This window comes from Rutidosis leptorrhynchoides, chromosome 3 (genome assembly GCF_046630445.1).
Source record: "Rutidosis leptorrhynchoides isolate AG116_Rl617_1_P2 chromosome 3, CSIRO_AGI_Rlap_v1, whole genome shotgun sequence".
NCBI classification, from domain to species: Eukaryota; Viridiplantae; Streptophyta; class Magnoliopsida; order Asterales; family Asteraceae; genus Rutidosis; species Rutidosis leptorrhynchoides.
The window spans coordinates 337693472-337714780 of NC_092335.1; the positions used below are offsets into that span (position 1 = coordinate 337693472).

Consider the following 21309-nt stretch of genomic DNA (forward strand, 5'->3'; position numbering starts at 1 on the left):
ATATAGTTTGAGTTGTGATCAATACTGAGATACGTATGCACTGGGTCGTGGATTGATTCAAGATAATATTTATCGATTTATTTCTGTACATCTAACTGTGGACAACTAATTGTAGGTTACTAACGAGGACAGCTGACTTAATAAACTTAAAACATCAAAATATATTAAAAGTGTTGTAAATATATTTTGAACATACTTTAATATATATGTATATATTATTATAGGTTCGTGAATCAACAGTGGCCAAGTCTTACTTCTCGACGAAGTAAAAATCTGTGAAAGTGAGTTATAGTACCACTTTTAAAATCTAATATTTTTGGGATGAGAATACATGCAGGTTTTATAAATGATTTACAAAATAGACACAAGTACGTGAAACTACATTCTATGGTTGAATTATCGAAATCGAATATGCCCCTTTTTATTAAGTCTGGTAATCTAAGAATTAGGGAACAGACACCCTAATTGACGCGAATCCTAAAGATAGATCTATTGGGCCTAACAAACCCCATCCAAAGTACCGGATGCTTTAGTACTTCGAAATTTATATCATATCCGAAGGGTGTCCCGGAATGATGGGGATATTCTTATATATGCATCTTGTTAATGTCGGTTACCAGGTGTTCACCATATGAATGATTTTTATCTCTATGTATGGGATGTGTATTGAAATATGAAATCTTGTGGTCTATTGTTACGATTTGATATATATAGGTTAAACCTATAACTCACCAACATTTTTGTTGACGTTTAAAGCATGTTTATTCTCAGGTGAATATTAAGAGCTTCCGCTGTTGCATACTAAAATAAGGACAAGATTTGGAGTCCATGTTTGTATGATATTGTGTAAAAACTGCATTCAAGAAACTGATTTCGATGTAACATATTTGTATTGTGAACCATTATGTAATGGTCGTGTGTAAACAGGATATTTTAGATTATCATTATTTGATAATCTACGTAAAGCTTTTTAAACCTTTATTTATGAAATAAAGGTTATGGTTTGTTTTAAAAATGAATGCAGTCTTTGAAAAACGTCTCATATAGAGGTCAAAACCTCGCAACAAAATCAATTAATATGGAACGTTTTTAATTAATAAGAACGGGACATTTCACTATTATTATTAATATTAGTATTATTAAGAGCGATATTATTAGTGTTTACATAAAATACTACGACGAAGTGCTGTTCGGGTAATTTTAAGACTGGTTTTTCGAGTAGGACAGGGCTAAGGAAATTATGGGTTATAGCTATGGAGGTGATGGGTAATGTTCAAGGGTATGCTCGTGAGGTCAAACTAGTGTTTATCATCTCCGTTACGTCTACGTACCTTTCCTGCAATATTGAATCTCAATATTGATACGTGAGCACTCATAACTTAACTTTTATATATTAATAGTGGATCCCTGACTAGTGCTCGAGTATATAGGATTATGTATGCGTGTATTTTTGATATTGTTGTTAGATAGGATATGTTGAATCCTGAATTAGTTACATATGCGGTTGAGATAAGGTATAAGATATGCATGTCGTTGGAAAGCTATCGAAAAATTAAGAACTTTTCATTTAGATATCGAATGGTTTCGATGAACGGATTAGAAGTTATAGTCAATTGAAATTTGGTATTATTATTAAAAAAGATTATTATTATCGTCGTTATTATCGTCGTTATAGTTTTTATCTAATTATTATTATTATTATTATTATTATTATTATTATTATTATTATTATTATTATTATTATTATTATTATTATTATTATTATTATTATTATCATCATCATCATCATTATCAATAAAAAGTATTATCATTAAAAATTGTTATTATTACTATCGTTAGTATCGTTAAAGTTATAATTAGTATTATCATTATCATAATATTTATTATCATTAGTATTATTATAAATAAAAATTAATATTAGTAACACCTAATTATTATGATTACTATTATTATCATTAACACGAACGCGATATAAAATACGATTAAAAGCTATTAAACAAACTGATTAGGAAATAATGAGTATAAGTATCATGATGAAATTCAAATTATTGTAAGATATTGATTTAGATAAAATTATCGTTTTTCATTATTTTTATCACTGTTATTATTAAAAGTATTATTAATATTAAAACTATCATTTTTACAAAATTATTATTTTAATAGGAATATCATTGTTAATATAAAATTTGATTATTTTTATTAATATGAATTACCATTTTATCATAATATCATTTTTAGCAAATATAAATATTGTTATTATTATTAATAGAATAATAATAATTATTATTACCAAATAATATAACTTTTACTTACTATTATTATTATCGATATTATTTTATCAAATAAATATGTAATACAAAGATATTTTACTACGTGTAGCATAATTACGTTAGTACTACCTATCATATAATTTTTATGATGTTAAATGAACTTTTTAAATTTTATTACTTAAGATATATAAAAGTATATTTTATATAAAATTTTATTTATTAATAAATGAATTATATTATTTACTCTAATAGATCTTTTAAAAATATTTAAAAATATAAAACGACGATATTTAAACTATATAATAATCATGTATAAATTTTGGAAATCATTTTGAGTCAAATTGACTTTGTTGACTTTTGCATATTAGTCTCGAGCATTAGGATTGAGGTACACTATGACTTGACCTAATTTGTTAAGACAAATATTGACCAACATATAAATATATATATATACTTAATTTAGGTTCGTGAATCCAAGACCAACCTTGCACTTGTTCAGTGCCGTCATATGCATTATTGCTACGAAATACAGTTTTGTGAGTTTCATTTGCTCCCTTTTTAAATGCTTTTGCAATATATATTTTTGGGACTAAGAATACATGCGTTGTTTTTATAAATGTTTGACGAAATAGACATAAGTAATCGAAACTACATTCTATGGTTGGATTATCTAAATCGAATATGCCCCTTTTAGCTTGGTAGCCTAAGAATTAGGGAAAAGTACCCCTAACTGACGCGAATCCTAAAGATAGATCTATGGGCCTAACAAACCCCATCCAGGGTATGGATGCTTTAGTACTTCGATTTTTATACAGACGAGAGGATTCTGTTATATAGACGAGAGGATTCTGTTTTGGGGATATTCTATATGCATCTTGTTAATGTCGGTTACCAGGTGTTCACCATATGAATGATTTTACCTTTATGCAGACGAGAGGATTCTGCTATTGGAATTGTGTTTATAAATATGAAAAACTTGTGGTCTATTAAAATTATGGAAATGATTGATTATGATAAACTAATGAACTCACCAACCTTTTGGTTGACACTTGAAAGCATGTTTATTCTTAGGATTGAAAGAAATCTTCCGCTGTGCATTGCTCAATTTAAAGATATTACTTGGAGTCATTCATGGCATATTTCAAAAAACGTTGCATTCAATTTGTTGAATTCAGTAAAGATTATGATTAAGTAAATGACAGATTAAATCATTTATAGATTGATATTATGAAATGGTATGCATGCTTGTCAACTTTCGGTGTAATGAAAGTTTGTCTTTCAAAAAGAATGCAATGTTTGTAAAATGTATCATATAGAGGTCAAATACCTCGCAATGTAATCATATGTTATTGTATTCGTTCTTATGGATTAGGACGGGTCTTTACAATCTTAACATTCAATGGTATTCCAAAATGAAGTAGATAATCAGCTTGGAAAGACCATTAAAGCACTTCGCTCCGATGGAGTAAGTAAGTTTATGAATCAAGAGTTTTTTGGATCACCTAAAGAATTGTGGGATTGTATCATAGTTTACTCTACCTTACACACCACAACACGATGGTGTGTCTGAGTAAGAGGAATCGAACTTTACTTGATTTAGTTTGATTTATGATGAATCTGATTTATCTACTACCGTCTTTTAGGGATATGAGAGTCTACTGCAGGCATACTCAAGGTGATTCCAACTATGAAGGTAGAAAAGACACCATATGAGTTATGGCATGGGAAGAATCCCAAGTTGTCTTATCTGAAAGTCTGGGGTTGTAAAGCGTACGTGAAGCATGAAACTTCAAACAAATTAGAACCCAGAAATATCTAATGTTACTTCGTACGATACATAAAGGAAACAATGGGTTACTACTTTTACTACCAAGCTGAAGACAACGTGTTTTCTGCTCGGTCTGCTGAATTCCTGGAAAGATATCTTCTCTTACAATAAGTCAGTGGGAGTAAAGTAGATCTTGAAGAAATTCAAGTACTTTAAAGTAACATACCTTCAGTAAGTACTAGCAATCCACACGTTGAAACTGAGCGCACTTTTGGTGAGCCAGAACGTGTTAAACATGCACTTTATAGATCTAGTAGAACTCATCAGCTTATGAGGTTTAATTATCTGATTAATTTAGATAAACCTAAACTAAGAGATTATGATGAACCCTCTAGCTGCGTGAGGCCATATCAGATCCTGAATCTGAAAATGACTAGATTCTATGAATACAGATATGCAGTCCATGAAGGATAATCAAGTATGAGACTTGATTGATCTTCAACCCAATTGTAAGACAGTGAGGTAAAAATGGGTCTTCAAAGGAAGACTGATATGGACGGTAATGTAAATACTTTTAAAGCTCAGTTGGTGACAAAAGGTTATGATGAAAGTTTTTCACCAGTCGCGAGCCTTAAAACAATTAGGATACTTATTGCCATGGTTACTCTTTATGATAATAAACTATGGCTAATGGATATCAAAACCACTTTACTAAATGGCTACCTAAGCGAGGACGTATATATGGTTCAGACGGAAGGGTTTATGAATCCTAAGCATCCTAATAAAGTATGCAAGCTTCTAAAATCCATTTATGGATTAAAGCAAGCATCCAGGAGCTAGAATCTTAAGTTTAATGAGAAAATCAAAGTGTTTAATTTTTCTCAAAACCAAGATAAGCCCTGAGTTTACATTAGAGCTAGTTGGAGCAAAGTAGTCTTCTTGATCTTATATGTTGATGACATATTACTTATTAGAAATAACATTCCAACTTACAAGATGTCAAGTCTTGGCTTGGAAAATGTATTTCCATAAAGGATCTTGATGAAGCTACTTATATTATTGAAATGAGGATCTATACAATAGATCCAATTGGCTTATTGGTTTGAATTAAAGTACATACATTATCTTGCAGAGATTTAGCATGCAAAACTCCAAGCATGGAGGTTTGCCAATTCAAAAGGGCATAACCTTGAGAAAGTCTCAAAAGTCCTATCACATCTGATGAGATGAGACAAATAAAATGTATCACATATGCTTCGGCTATATGATCCATTTTGTATGCCATGATATGTACTATACTCGATGTTTCATTAGTTTTGAGTTTGACGAGTCATTGTCAACATAATCTAGGTGAAGTATATTGGATTGTTGTTAAGAATATTCTTTAGTATTTGCAGAGTACTAATGATATGTTCTTGGTTTACGGTGGTTTGGAAGAAGAGTTAAGTATTAAGTTTTATACTGATTCGAGTTTCCAAACTGATCAAGATGATTCTCGATCCAGTCACGTTGTTTCTTTGTCATGATGGGCAAGATAGTTGATTGGAAGAGCTCTAGGCAGAGCACTATTGAATAATCTACAACAAAAGCAGAATGCATTATTGACTGAGAAGCTGCTCAGAAAGCTGTATGGATAAGGAAGTTTGTTGTTATACTCAGAGTAGTACACAACATTTAATCTTCTATAGTATGTAATGTGATAGTTCGAGTGTTAATATACTTTTGAAAGAATCACATGTACATGAAAGTATCTGGCACATTCTTTAAAAGTTTGACTACATTCATTAAGTCATTAAGAGGATAATATTAGTATTCTTAAAGGTTCATAGAAATGATAATGTGGATGACCCATTCATGAAGCTCATGATGCACAACAAGCATGATGATCATTCTAGTAATACTGGACTTCGTTATGCTGCTGATCTTTTTCATTTGTAATTTAGTATTTGGATATTTTTGGAACATTAAGCAGTTTTATATTAATGAATTGATATATAGTTGGTATGATTGTTTTCATTTATATCACTGTGTTCTATATTAGCATGTTTAATCCATGAATAATTGTTGATTATTCAAAATCTCCATAATCGGTCATGTTATGGGAATAACATGAATTAAGATTAATGTAAAATTTGGTTATATTCATTGATGATGAATAGTTAACTTGTTGAGACCAAAATTCATATGTATTCATTGATGATGAATATTGGAATGACCCAACCATGAGATGTCACTACATGGATTGTAGTCAGTAGTGAATCTTTTAGTGATTATGTCTTTGTGTCCTTAGACTTGAGATGCACGCCCGTATTGATGAGTGTAGCACTGTACTTTGATATGGTTAAACGTTGTCCTGAATAAGGCTGTTATAAAGTCCATTACTGGGTATAATGTAAAGCTCGTGATAGATACGTGTATGCAATATAGGATTTGTTCCTCTAAAATGTTTGGAGTTAAATACTTTTTGAGCTCCTCGATGAATGAATAAGATATTTGTGTGGTCGCACCCAGATGTAATTAAGATGATACTTAATTAATTTGGTGATCTAATTCAGTTCTAAGATCGAGAAACAAAATTGTTAAACAAATGAGAATGACCGATGATCCATATCTCAAGTTTAACTAAAGTATCTAAAACAAAAGGACGAATGACATTTAAAACTTACCATAAACAGTTTCGAGAAACTACCTCACATGAATTTGGGGAAAATGACGTGTTGCTAGACGCTTATCATTGTTTGTATAGTTACTTAGTGTTGTGTCATGCACAAGTGAGAGTCTGTAGAATTAATGTGCAAGGTAAAACATATAACTATATGGCCAACTTCATTTGAGCCTTCGGGGTCACACACATATACACCGAGATGTCAAATAAAATATATATATATGATGTATATATATTACTCAAGTAACAAAATAGTAAATCGAAATTAATTCATTTACTATTCATATGAATAGTAAATAAAACGAAATTAATTAATTTACTATTCACATGAAAGTGACATGATAGAAATTATTAATTATAAGTTACATAACATACCCCTAAATTATTTGAGAAATACGACTTTTGAAAATCAAATCAAACGAAATATGAGATTTTGGTAATCTAAATATAGATAAAAACAAAATAACTTTGTACGCGTTTTGTTTCACGGACTTCACAATTCAATGTTTACTTTTACACATATATTATAAATATAAGCATTGATTGGTTTTTGGAAGAGTAAGTCAGACAAAAAGAAAAGGAAACACATACATCGCAAATCAAATGAACCCTTTTTATCTCATCCTTGGCTCTTTAATTCGTGAAATTAATTAGCATGAAGAGATGCTTAAGTGTTCTTGCAAACAAGAGTTATACGGAGTATTATATATTGTTTTATTATAATAATTTGATTATTATAATAAGTTACTTGAGTTTGGACTAGCATCCATTGATGATCGTTTGAAGTGTAGTGTGGACTATCCTAAGAGACGGTCATATTTTTGATCGTAGGTTTCTCTCCTTCAATCAGTTTCTTCAAGAAAGGTATATCGTTTACTCACTTTGCGAATTACATATTTTGACAATTATTAGTGGTGTAACTAGATCTCATTGGGATAAATTAATCGTGTGCATGTTTCATTAAATATATGAATATTTAATCTTGTAAATGTTTTATAAAATAATAAAAGATTATTATTTTAACTATCCGCTGCGTTAATTTGATTTAAAAGTACACACGATTTTCCAACAAACAAGATACGCGTTAGTAACTTGCTGACCAAGTTGTTTAAACATTTAACTTAATTATTATTAACTAATTAATTAATTAATTAATTAATTAAATCATACGTAAATATTTTAACTTATTTTGTTACTTGAGTAATATATATATCTTATATATATTTCATTTGACGTCTAGGTGTATATATGTGTAACCCCGAAGGCTCAAATGAATTTAACCATATAGTTGTATGTTGTACCTTACACATTAATCATTTAGAGTGTAATTAGATTGCACATAAGTCTGCTTATAGATTTGTAGAAATAATGAATTTCATGTTTTGATCTAATATTTGTTGTTGTACAACTTTTAAGTAGTTTTTGTTGGTTTAATTTGCAGTTGCATCCGCTTCTAAGTGATCAGTAGCGGAGCTAGAATTTTTTTCGGGGGGGGGGGGGTGAATTTTTACAACGTAGCAATTTTTTGAGACAAAATACGGAGGTTTTTGACAAAATATAGAGGTTTTTGGGCAAAATTTCGAGATTTTTGGACAAAATTTGGAGTTTTTTTTTTGACAAAATATGAAGGTTTTTAGGCAAAACATGGAGATTTTGGAGTATAATACGTAGGCTTTACGACAAAATATGGAGGTTTTTGGGCATAATGTAACGACCCGGAAATTTCTGACCAAATTTAAACTTAACCTCTGTATGATTTCGACAAGATAAGAAAATTCTGTTAGATTGAGTTTAAAAATTATTGAACTGTTTTATGAAATCATTTGACCTTGATTACTCACGCCGATTCACGAACCATTGTGTGTAGATAAATATGTAAATAAATATATAGTAATATAAATATAAGTGTATATATAATATTTTAACTTAATAATGTATATTTTAATCATTAGGAATTTAAAATATAGAAAAATAAATAGAATAATTAAGTTACTATTATATTATTATGAATCTATATATAATTTCTATTAATAATTGTTAATATACAATATTTATTAAATATTATAATATATTATAATGTAAGGTTAATATATTATTTGTAATTACAAAATAAAATATAAATGATATATCAATATCATTATTATTAATTTTATTATTAACAATAATATAATATATGTATTTGTATCACCAATATTATTAATTCTAATGTGAGATTAAAATGAATATATAAAAGTTTGATATGCTCAAGTTGTATTATTATTATTATTAATGTTATTATTATTATTATTATTATTATTATTATTATTATTATTATTATTATTATTATTATTATTATGTATTATGAATATCATAATTATTACTAGTATCACCATTAGTATTATTATTACTAATAGTTGTATTATTATTATAATTATGATTAGGATTATTATTATTATCATTATGAAAATAATATAAGTTATCATTAATCTTATTAATATTAGTATTAGTAACACTTTTGGTAACTATTGGTATTATTATGTTATTATTAAATACTTGTATCAATAATCACAATATCATTATTTTTATTAGCATTATCATTTTTAATAAAGTTATTATTATTATTATTAAATCATTAATATCATAACTATCTTAAACAGTAAAATAAATACTTTTACAAGTACTATTATAAATATCATTGTTACTATCACTAATAGGGTTATTATTAACATATGTGTATTATTAATATTATTATCATAATTTTTACTAATATTAACTTAGTATAATAGAACTACTGTTTTGATAAACAAACTAAATACATACATAAACATACATATTTAACACATATAACATAACAAAATCTAATATCTTTATACACAAAATGAACATATAAAACCTATATACATATATATTATTAACATAAAAATAATATAACCGATAATTTTATATATATATTTATCCAATTACAACTATGTATATTAATAAATATACAAATGATATAGGTTCGTGAATACGAGGCCAACCCTACTTTTGTTCAAAGTCATCATATGTATTTTTCCTACAAAATACATTAGGTAAGTTTCATTTGCCTTTTTACCCTTTACATTTTTGGGCTGAGAATACATGCGCAAATTTTTATAAATGTTTTACGAAATAGACACAAGTAATCGAAACTACATTATATGGTTGAATGATCGAAGCCGAATATGCCCCTTTTAGCTTGGTAGCCTAAGAATTAGGGAACATCAATAATTTTGAGAATTAGTGCACGCCAATTGACGCGAATCCTAAAGATAGATCTATGGGCCCGACGAACCCCATCCAAAGTACCGGATGCTTTAGTACTTCGATGTTATTTTTATCATGTCCGAAGGATTTCCCGGAATGATAGGGGATATTCTTATATGCATCTTGTTAATGTCGGTTACCAGGTGTTCACCATATGAATGATTTTTGTCTCTATGCATGGACGTATATTTATGAGAACTGGAAACGAAATTCTTGTGGTCTATTAAAATGATGAAAATGATCGTTTATGATAAACTAATGAACTCACCAACCGTTTGATTGACACTTTAAAGCATGTTTATTCTCAGGTATTAAAGAAATCTTCCGCTGTGCATTTACTCATTTTATGGATATTACTTGGAGTCATTCATGACATATTTCAAAAGACGTTGCATTCGAGTCGTTAAGTTCATCAAGATTATTATCAAGTCATTTATAGTTTGGATATATTATGAAATGGTATGCATGCCTTCAACTTTCGATGTAAAGAAAGTTTGTCTTTTTTAAAAACGAATGCAATGTTTGTAAAATGTATCATATAGAGGTCAGGTACCTCGCGATGTAACCAAATGTATTGTATTCGTCCGGTTGGATTAGGACGGGTCCTTTCAGTTGGTATCAGAGCGGTGGTCTTAGCGAACCAGGTCATGCATTAGTGTGTCTAACCGATAGTTGTTTAGATGCATTAGTGAGTCTGGACTTCGACCGTGTCTGCATGTCAAAAGTTTTGCTTATCATTTCTAGTCGGAAATCATCTGCTTATCATCCATAGAAAATTACCAGCTTATCATTCTTAGTCTAGACACATCTTACTGCAATGATTGCATGAATAGTGTATAGACAAAATTCATATCTGAGCGTATCTGCTAATTCATATCTTAGCATATCTGTTACTGTAGACTTTGTCTGACATCTTTCGTAGATTCCTCCGTAACTTATGGGATTTTAGTATTATATATGCATATGTAAATTATGTATTGCAGGGTACTAATCTACATCCTATAATCTATTTCTTATCGAAAATCCTTCATCTGATCGTACGAGATGAATCCCTCAACCAGTTCGAGTCCCTCAGATTCCGATAGCTATTCCGATAGTTATTCTAACAGCTATTCCGATATGGATTTCCACTCGAACTCCGAAAGCAGTATAACCAGAATGAATCAACCAATCAGTCATCCCCAATTCATCTGATGAGTTCGTAGCCTACTTAATCAATGGAGACGCGAAGAAGGCGATCCTTCCCACCAACCAAATTGCCCTCTTGGTGAAGAACCTGATGCACTTATCGGCGAACCTATCCGAAACACCATTTTCACACTCATTTCCAGAGTATCTCGCCACGATTATATTCTATCTAAAATTCTAGATCTTATTCATCCACTCGTTCGAACCGAAATTCATCCCGAAATAATGGAAGAAGTCAACGAGTTTCGCGCTCGAGTAATCAATAAAAAAAACATGGTGCAAAACTTACCGGCTTCAACAACAGCACCGGAAACACCAGTACCACCAACAACAGCATCCGCAGCACAAGCCTCAACACTACGCTCCTCAAATTCACAGTCTGTACCTCCAGCATAATAATCATACTACATGATGTCCTACCTCGATTATCTTCGTTCTACATGACGTTCTACATCATTTATCTTCGTTCGACATGTCGATTATGTAATCTCTAACGTTTTAGAGATTATATATTCTTATTCTAACGGTAAATCAAATGAATTTAATATCATATTAACTCATTAAATCCATGATTACATCAGAAGAAAATATATATGTATATATGTTTTCATAAAGATTGTAATTAAAAATTCTTTCGTACAAAGTGTTAATTGTGAAAATATTTTAACGGGTAGCTAATACCCGAGGAATATTCAAATTTCACATTAATAAGTTACACTGTATATTCTTCGAAGCTGATTCAACAGTCGTTTACTATCCTACTTATATCCACTGATATATAAATCCATTCACCACAGAATAACCATATTCATCCAATTTCATATTTGGATTTTGATTTATCAGAATCCAACAAGTGGCATAATGAAGAAAACATTTGACAAAATAAAAATTTGTTAGAAACAAATAATTTAACTATGAGAAATTTTGTTAAGAATCCACGCTAACTGTTCCTAGCTAATTGTTCATAGCTAACTGATTACATTTTATTTATCGCAATTTAATTATCGCAATTTACATTCTCGCAATTTTATTTATCGTCATTTAAATTTCTATTATTTACTTTACGCACTTTATTTATCGTCATTTATTTTCTGTTATTTATTTTTACGCACTTTAAATATCGGGACACGTATACAAGGTTTTGACATATCATATCGACACATCTATATATATTATTTGGAATCACCATAGACACTCTATATTCAGTAATGATCGAGTTCTCTATACAGGGTTGAGGTTGATTCTCAAATAATATATATACTTTGAGTTGTGATTGAGTCTAAGACATGTACACGGGTCACGATATGTATTAATTAATTTAAATATTATATATTAAACTATATATGAATTATTGGACTGTTAACTGTGGACTATCGACTATGGACTAATAATATTGGACAAATTAAAATGAATTAAAATATGGATTATAACATATGAAACTAAACATTTCTTCAAGTTTTCCACTTGATTTCATCTTAAACCTCATTTGTATCTTGACGATTACAATCTGCGTTCAAACCTTTCATAGTTTTTGAAAACACCTCAATCGAGAGGATGAACCAACCGCACTTCATCTACGGAAGAAAAGATTGATGCATATAGTTATGCACCTGAAAACTCTCGGAACCTGAGTAAACGATTAACACGTATCTATGCTAGCTCCTTTGGCATTATTATTATCGAAAATAACCATACAATTCTTTTCAAAATAGACAATTTTGTCACAGCTCCAGCAAGTCAACTTCGACTTTTTGTTCGAAACAACCTTATTATAACCTTGATATATATGCGTGCTCTTTTATTATTACCAGGGAATCTTTTATATTCCACTATATTACCAGCAGACGTACCAGCAACCTCGTTGCTCCTTGGCTTAAATCTGTCCGACAAATCACTATATTTATCTATTGAGGTCTCATCATGTACTCATCCGCATCTTGTAACAAGAATTGCCATACCAATTACCGGAAGTCAGCAAATCTGTATTGTGAGTCTCGCATTCCACAAGAACAGTTATATGTATCCATATAATATTTATCTCTTAGAACTATGATCTTCCATTCTGAAATTCTGAAAAGCACCCAGTCTGCGAATTAATACTCTGAATTTTGAAAAGTTGAATGAAGCAACAAAAACTGTAAACGACCTCAACAGCCAAAAGTTGATGATAAAGAATTGTATGTTGGCAAAGCTCAGAAAAAGTTTGAAACTGGAAAACTGATTGAGCAAACTACGAAGGAGTCTCCTAACAAATCACAAGGACTAAACTTATACATTAAGAATCCTGATGATTCTGTTTCTGATGAAATCTTTAGCGAATACCTTGCTTCTGACTCCAAACTCTTGCGGACAAATTTTCTTCACCATCCTTAGATATTAGAAATTCCAAGATACCATCGTATCTTTCATTATAAATATCCTCCATATTTCTGAAGATATTTTTATAACTAATCTTATCTGAAATCATTAATCTCTTCGTGATATCAGTGTTACATCATATAGAAACTGTTAGTTTCTACATTCTGTAATTTTCGAGCTTAAAATATGAATGTTATTGAAGTAATGTTGGGAACTGATGCATGAGTTAGTATAATATAATGATTAACGTGATTATATTACAGTAAGTCATGCTGAGTTTCTAAATGGAAAATGATGATTCACAGATCATAACGTCATTATGTGCCATGTTACATAACTCTTTCATTCTGCTTAACTTCTGAACATATCAAGAAGGTATATTCTTGATAGTTCTATTTTCAGTGATTCAGGTAATTTGACAAATCAAATCGTTCGATTTCGTTCTTTCTTGCTTAGAACATTAAATTTATTCAAAATTCCATACTTACGAATTCTGGACCGTTATTCGCTTTACTAGAGGTCGAGAAGATAATAAAAAGGCAAAGAGCTCCAAAATATAAGAGAAAATATAAAGCCCAATAAAAACACGGAGGTTACAAACCGTGGATATTAATACGTATAGTAATATAAAGACACGGTATAATTAAGAATAGTATCACCCCAAGGTAATAGTAGAAGTAAACTGATTCTTCTGGAGGAAGATTGAAAAGAAGGATGACAGAAATGATAATTAGAAAAATATCAAGGATTAGAACGGGATTAAGCATTTTCACAATCTTTTGGATGAATGAACTAAGAAAGAAAGTATAGGAATTGTGAGAATAATAGAACAGAAGAGCTTAATTTATAATGGAAATATCAGATAGAGTAATCGAGGCAGATCACCGTATTTAATTATAGAGATCTTAATTTCCTTATTCACCGAAGAATCAAATCTTTTAGATTTTGAAGATTTTCTCTAAATCCCTTGAAATCCGGAAATCAATCCTATCTACGTCAAAAGATATGATGAATCTACATTTATTCACTTCACTCTTTGTGATAGCTTCATTCGTACTCTTCGAATAATTGAATTGTTCTATCCATATTACTCAATGATGATAAAAACTCTATTTTTTTCCAGCTTGTATGCGTCATGAAAACATTTTTATTGTTAACCATGACGATCTCGATCAAATTTCGGGACAAAATATCTTTAACGAGTAGGTACTGTGACGACCCGGGAATTTCTGACCAAATTTAAACTTAACCTCTGTATGATTTCGACAAGATAAGAAAAGTCTGTTAGATTGAGTCTAAAAATTATTGAACTATTTTATGAAATCATTTGACCTTGATTACTCACGCCGATTCACGAACCATTGTGTGTAGATAAATATGTAAATAAATATATATAAATATAAATATAAGTGTATATATAATATTTTAACTTAATAATGTATATTTTAATCATTAGGAATTTAAAATATAGAATAATAAATAGAATAATTAAGTTACTATTATATTATTATGAATCTATATATAATTTCTATTAATAATTGTTAATATACAATATTTAATATATATTATAATATATTATAATGTAAGGTAAATATATTATTTGTAATTACAAAATAAAATATAAATGATATATCAATATCATTATTATTAATTTTATTATTAACAATAATATAATATATGTATTTGTATCACCAATATTATTAATTCTAATGTGAGATTAAAATGAATATATAAAAGTTTGATATGCTCAAGTTGTATTATTATTATTATTATTATTATTATTATTATTATTATTATTATTATTATTATTATTATTATTATTATTATTATTATTATTATTATTATTATTATTATTATTATTAATGTTATTATTATCATCGTTAATAATGTTATTATTATTATAACTGGTAATAATATTAGTATCTTTAATAAAATTATTATTATCATTTTATTTTCACTATTATTAATTAACCCTATTAAAATTATCATTATCATATTATTTTTATCATATATTTCACTAATCTATTATCAATAAATTTATCAATTATTAATAATATTATAAATGGTATTAACTTATTTGTTATTTATCAAAACTCATAAATTATGTATATATATATAAACATAGTTTCATACATATAAGAGAGTGCAGGTCATACGCGTGATTTTTTTTTCAACATATGAATCAGTTTTCTTACTTTTTATTTCTTAATTGTATTATGCTATTACACCTGTAAAAGATGTCGATATCCCATAACCCTACCAATAATTTGAATTGCTTATTAATACATTATTATTAAACCACTCCTCAGAAAATTATTTGATACCTCTAATTAAAATCGTGAAGGAACTAAGACAGAAGCATTTTTTTTCTATCCTGTACGCGTAACATTTTCTTTCAATCCTCGAAATTGAATTTCATTTCAAAATCCATTAACACAGAGTTGTTAGGAATTATTCATTCAAAATACCTGCAAGTTTTCAAATCTTAATTCGCGAAATCAAAGATCAATTCGAGAGTCAAACTTTTAAATCAAAAGTCAAAGCTTTGTGTTCATCATGAAATTCATTCTCGATTTGATGAATCTGCTCCAATTGAGTACCCAGAAAGATTATAGAGGTGATTTAGAAACTATTTCATGTAATACACTTGAGCTATAATGCAATCAAAACCAAAAAACATTTTTCTTTTTTTTTTTTGTTGTTCGACGAGCACAGAAGCTTAGCTTCTTTTTATTTTATTTATTTTTTTTATATATAACAAAAGATCACTAGTATATGTTTTTAGGTTGAGTATTAATTCCTAAAACTAAATTAGAAAACTTATTATGGGTTAGGATTAATCTTTGGTAGACTAGTTCAATGAGGAAGAAGAAGAGAAAAGAGAAACAGTTTGTATCGGTTTAATAAAATTACTTTGGGTATTAAAACAGAAAAAGCAAAGGCAGTTGAGTGGTTTATGGGTGTTGGCGTTGTTCGAGAGGTCACGGGTTCAAACCCGGTACGAAGCAATTCTTTTTACAGCAGTTTTTAAAAGGGTATAAAGCTTTTATTTTTATTTCTATCATTTTTATTATTATTTGCTATTATTGTTATTATTATTATTAGTGGTACTATTATTAAGTATTGATATTATTATAGCATTATCATTATTATTATGTATTATGAATATCATAATTATTACTAGTATCACCATTAGTATTATTATTATTATCACTAATAGTTGTATTTTTATTATAATTATGATTCGGATTATTATTATTATTATCATTATGAAAATAATATAAGTTATCATTAATCTTATTAATATTAGTATTAGTAACACTTCTAGTAACTATTGGTATTATTATGTTATTATTAAACAATTGTATCAATAATCACAATATCATTATTTTTATTAGCATTATCATTTTTAATAAAGTTATTATTATTATTATTATTATTATTATTATTATTATTATTATTATTATTATTATTATTATTATTATTATTATTATTATTATTATTATTATTATTATTATTATTATTATTATTAAATCATTAATATCATAACTATCTTAAAAAGTAAAATAAATACTTTTACAAGTACTATTATTAATATCATTGTTACTATCACTAGTAGGGTTATTATTAACATATGTGTATTATTAATATTATTATCATTATTTTTACTAATATTAACTTAGTATAATAGAACTACTGTTTTGATAAACAAACTAAATACATACATAAACATACATATTTAACACATATAACATAACAAAATCTAATATCTTTATACACAAAATGAACATATAAAACCTATATACATATATATTATTAACATAAAAATAATATAACCGATAATTTTATATATATATATTTATCCAATTACAACTATGTATATTAATAAATATACAAATGATATAGGTTCGTGAATCCGAGACCAACCCTACTTTTGTTCAAAGTCGTCATATGTATTTTTACTACAAAATACATTAGGTGAGTTTCATTTGCCTTTTTACCCTTTACATTTTTGGGCTGAGAATACATGCGCAAATTTTTATAAATGTTTTACGAAATAGACACAAGTAATCGAAACTACATTATATGGTTGAATGATCGAAGCCGAATATGCCCCTTTTAGCTTGGTAGACAAAGAATTAGGGAACATCACTAATTTATCACTAATTTTGAGAATTAGTGCACGCTAATTGACGCGAATCCTAAAGATAGATCTATGGGCCCAACGAACCCCAATCCAAAGTACCGGATGCTTTAGTAATTCGATGTTATTTTTATCATGTCCGAAGGATTTCCCAGAATGATAGGGGATATTCTTATATGCATCTTGTTAATGTCGGTTACCAGGTGTTCACCATATGAATGATTTTTGTCTCTATGCATGGGACGTATATTTATGAGAACTGGAAACGAAATTCTTGTGGTCTATTAAAATGATGAAAATGATCGTTTATGATAAACTAATGAACTCACCAACCGTTTGGTTGACACTTTAAAGCATGTTTATTCTCAGGTATTAAAGAAATCTTCCGCTGTGCATTTGCTCATTTTATGGATATTACTTGGAGTCATTCATGACATATTTCAAAATACGTTGCATTCGAGTCGTTAAGTTCATCAAGATTATTATCAAGTCATTTATAGTTTGGATATATTATGAAATGGTATGCATGCCGTCAACTTTCGATGTAATGAAAGTTTGTCTTTTTAAAAAACGAATGCAATGTTTGTAAAATGTATCATATAGAGGTCAGGTACCTCGCGATGTAACCAAATGTATTGTATTCGTCCGGTTGGATTAGGACGGGTCCTTTCACATAATACGAAAGCTTTGGGGAAAAATACGAAGGCTTTGAGGAAAAAGAAATTCCATCGGGGGCAAAATCGAAAACCTCTAAATTTTTACACTAAAAATTGCAAATTCACTGAGGGCGGCTGACCCCTCTACCCCTTAATATTTTCGCCAGTGCTCCTAACTATCCTTGGATTCATTGTTTTCTCAGGGGAAGGTAAGAAATAAGATTACAATACTATTTGTAGTGACCCGAACTTTTCCATGTTTATATATATTAATTGAGATTGATATTTACATGATTAAATGTTTCCAACATGTTAAGCAATCAAACTTGTTAAGACTTGATTAATTGAAATATGTTTCATATAGACAATTGACCACCCAAGTTGACCGGTGATTCACGAACGTTAAAACTTGTAAAAACTATATGATGACATATATATGGATATATATATATAGTTAACATGATACTATGATAAGTAAACATATCATTAAGTATATTAACAATGAACTACATATGTAAAAACAAGACTACTAACTTAATGATTTTTAAACGAGACATATATGTAACGATTATCGTTGTAAAGACATTTAATGTATATATATCATATTAAGAGATATTCATACATGATAATATCATGATAATATAATAATTTAAAATCTCATTTGATATTATAAACATTGGGTTAACAACATTTAACAAGATCGTTAACCTAAAGGTTTCAAAACAACACTTACATGTAACGACTAACGATGACTTAACGACTCAGTTAAAATGTATATACATGTAGTGTTTTAATATGTATTTATAAACTTTTGAAAGACTTCAATACACTTATCAAAATACTTCTACTTAACAAAAATGCTTACAATTACATCCTCGTTCAGTTTCATCAACAATTCTACTCTTATGCACCCGTATTCGTACTCGTACAATACACAGCTTTTAGATGTATGTACTATTGGTATATACACTCCAATGATCAGCTCTTAGCAGCCCATGTGAGTCACCTAACACATGTGGGAACCATCATTTGGCAACTAGCATGAAATATCTCATAAAATTACAAAAATATGAGTAATCATTCATGACTTATTTACATGAAAACAAAATTACATATCCTTTATATCTAATCCATATACCAACGACCAAAAACACCTACAAACACTTTCATTCTTCAATTTTCTTCATCTAATTGATCTCTCTCATGTTTTATCTTCAAGTTCTAAGTGTTCTTCATATATTTTACAAGTTCTAGTTACATAAAATCAAGAATACTTTCAAGTTTGCTAGCTCACTTCCAATCTTGTAAGGTGATCATCCAACCTCAAGAAATCTTTGTTTCTTACAGTAGGTTATCATTCTAATACAAGGTAATAATCATATTCAAACTTTGGTTCAATTTCTATAACTATAACAATCTTATTTCAAGTGATGATCTTACTTGAACTTGTTTTCGTGTCATGATTCTGCTTCAAGAACTTCGAGCCATCCAAGGATCCATTGAAGCTAGATCCATTTTTCTATTTTCCAGTAGGTTTATCCAAGGAACTTAAGGTAGTAATGATGTTCATAACATCATTCGATTCATACATTTAAAGCTATCTTATTCGAAGGTTTAAACTTGTAATCACTAGAACATAGTTTAGTTAATTCTAAACTTGTTCGCAAACAAAATGGTCATCTAGACGTCGTTCTTTCGACTGAAATGACTACCTTTACAAAAACTACTTGTAACTTATTTTTCCGACAATAAACCTATACTTTTCTGTTTATATTCATAAAATAGAGTTCAATATGAAACCATAGCAATTTGATTCACTCAAAACGGATTTAAAATGAAGAAGTTATGGGTAAAACAAGATTGGATAATTTTTCTCATTTTAGCTACGTGAAAATTGGTAACAAATCTATTCCAACCATAACTTAATCAACTTGTATTGTATATTATGTAATCTTGGGATACCATAGACACGTATACAATGTTTCGACCTATCATGTCGACACATCTATATATATATTTCGGAACAACCATAGACACTCTATATGTGAATGTTGGAGTTAGCTATACAGGGTTGAGGTTGATTCCAAAATATATATAGTTTGAGTTGTGATCAATACTGAGATACGTATACACTGGGTCGTGGATTGATTCAAGATAATATTTATCGATTTATTTCTGTATATCTAACTGTGGACAACTAGTTGTAGGTTACTAACGAGGACAACTGACTTAATGAACTTAAAACATCAAAATATATTAAAAGTGTTGTAAATATATTTTGAACATACTTTGATATATATGTATATATTGTTATAGGTTCATGAATCAACCAGTGGCCAAGTCTTACTTCTCGACGAAGTAAAAATCTGTTAAAGTGAGTTATAGTCCCACTTTTAAACTCTAATATTTTTGGGATGAGAATACATGCAGGTTTTATAAATCATTTACAAAATAGACACAAGTACGTGAAACTACATTCTATGGTTGAATTATCGAAATCGAATATGCCCCTTTTTATTAAGTCTGGTAATCTAAGAATTAGGGAACAGACACCCTAATTGACGCGAATCCTAAAGATAGATCTATCGGGCCCAACAAGCCCCATCCAAAGTACCGGATGCTTTAGTACTTCGAAATTTATATCATATCCGAAGGGTTTCCCGGAATGATGGGGATATTCTTATATATGCATCTTGTTAATGTCGGTTACCAGGTGTTCACCATATGAATGATTTTTATCTCTATGTATGGGATGTGTATTGAAATATGAAATCTTGTGGTCTATTTTTACGATTTGATATATATAGGTTAAACCTATAACTCACCAATATTTTTGTTGACGTTTAAAGCATGCTTATTCTCAGGTGAATATTAAGAGCTTCCGCTGTTGCGTACTAAAATAAGGACAAGATTTGGAGTCCATGTTTGTATGATATTGTGTAAAAACTGCATTCAAGAAACTGATTTCGATGTAACATATTTGTATTGTAAACCAT

The 21309-nt window shown here is 29.0% G+C and overlaps 1 pseudogene; it reads left to right on the plus strand.

Annotated features, from left to right (window-relative positions):
- LOC139901147 (ascorbate-specific transmembrane electron transporter 1-like) overlaps nucleotides 1-21309 on the plus strand; it is a 130510-nt pseudogene that overhangs the window by 98134 nt on the left and 11067 nt on the right.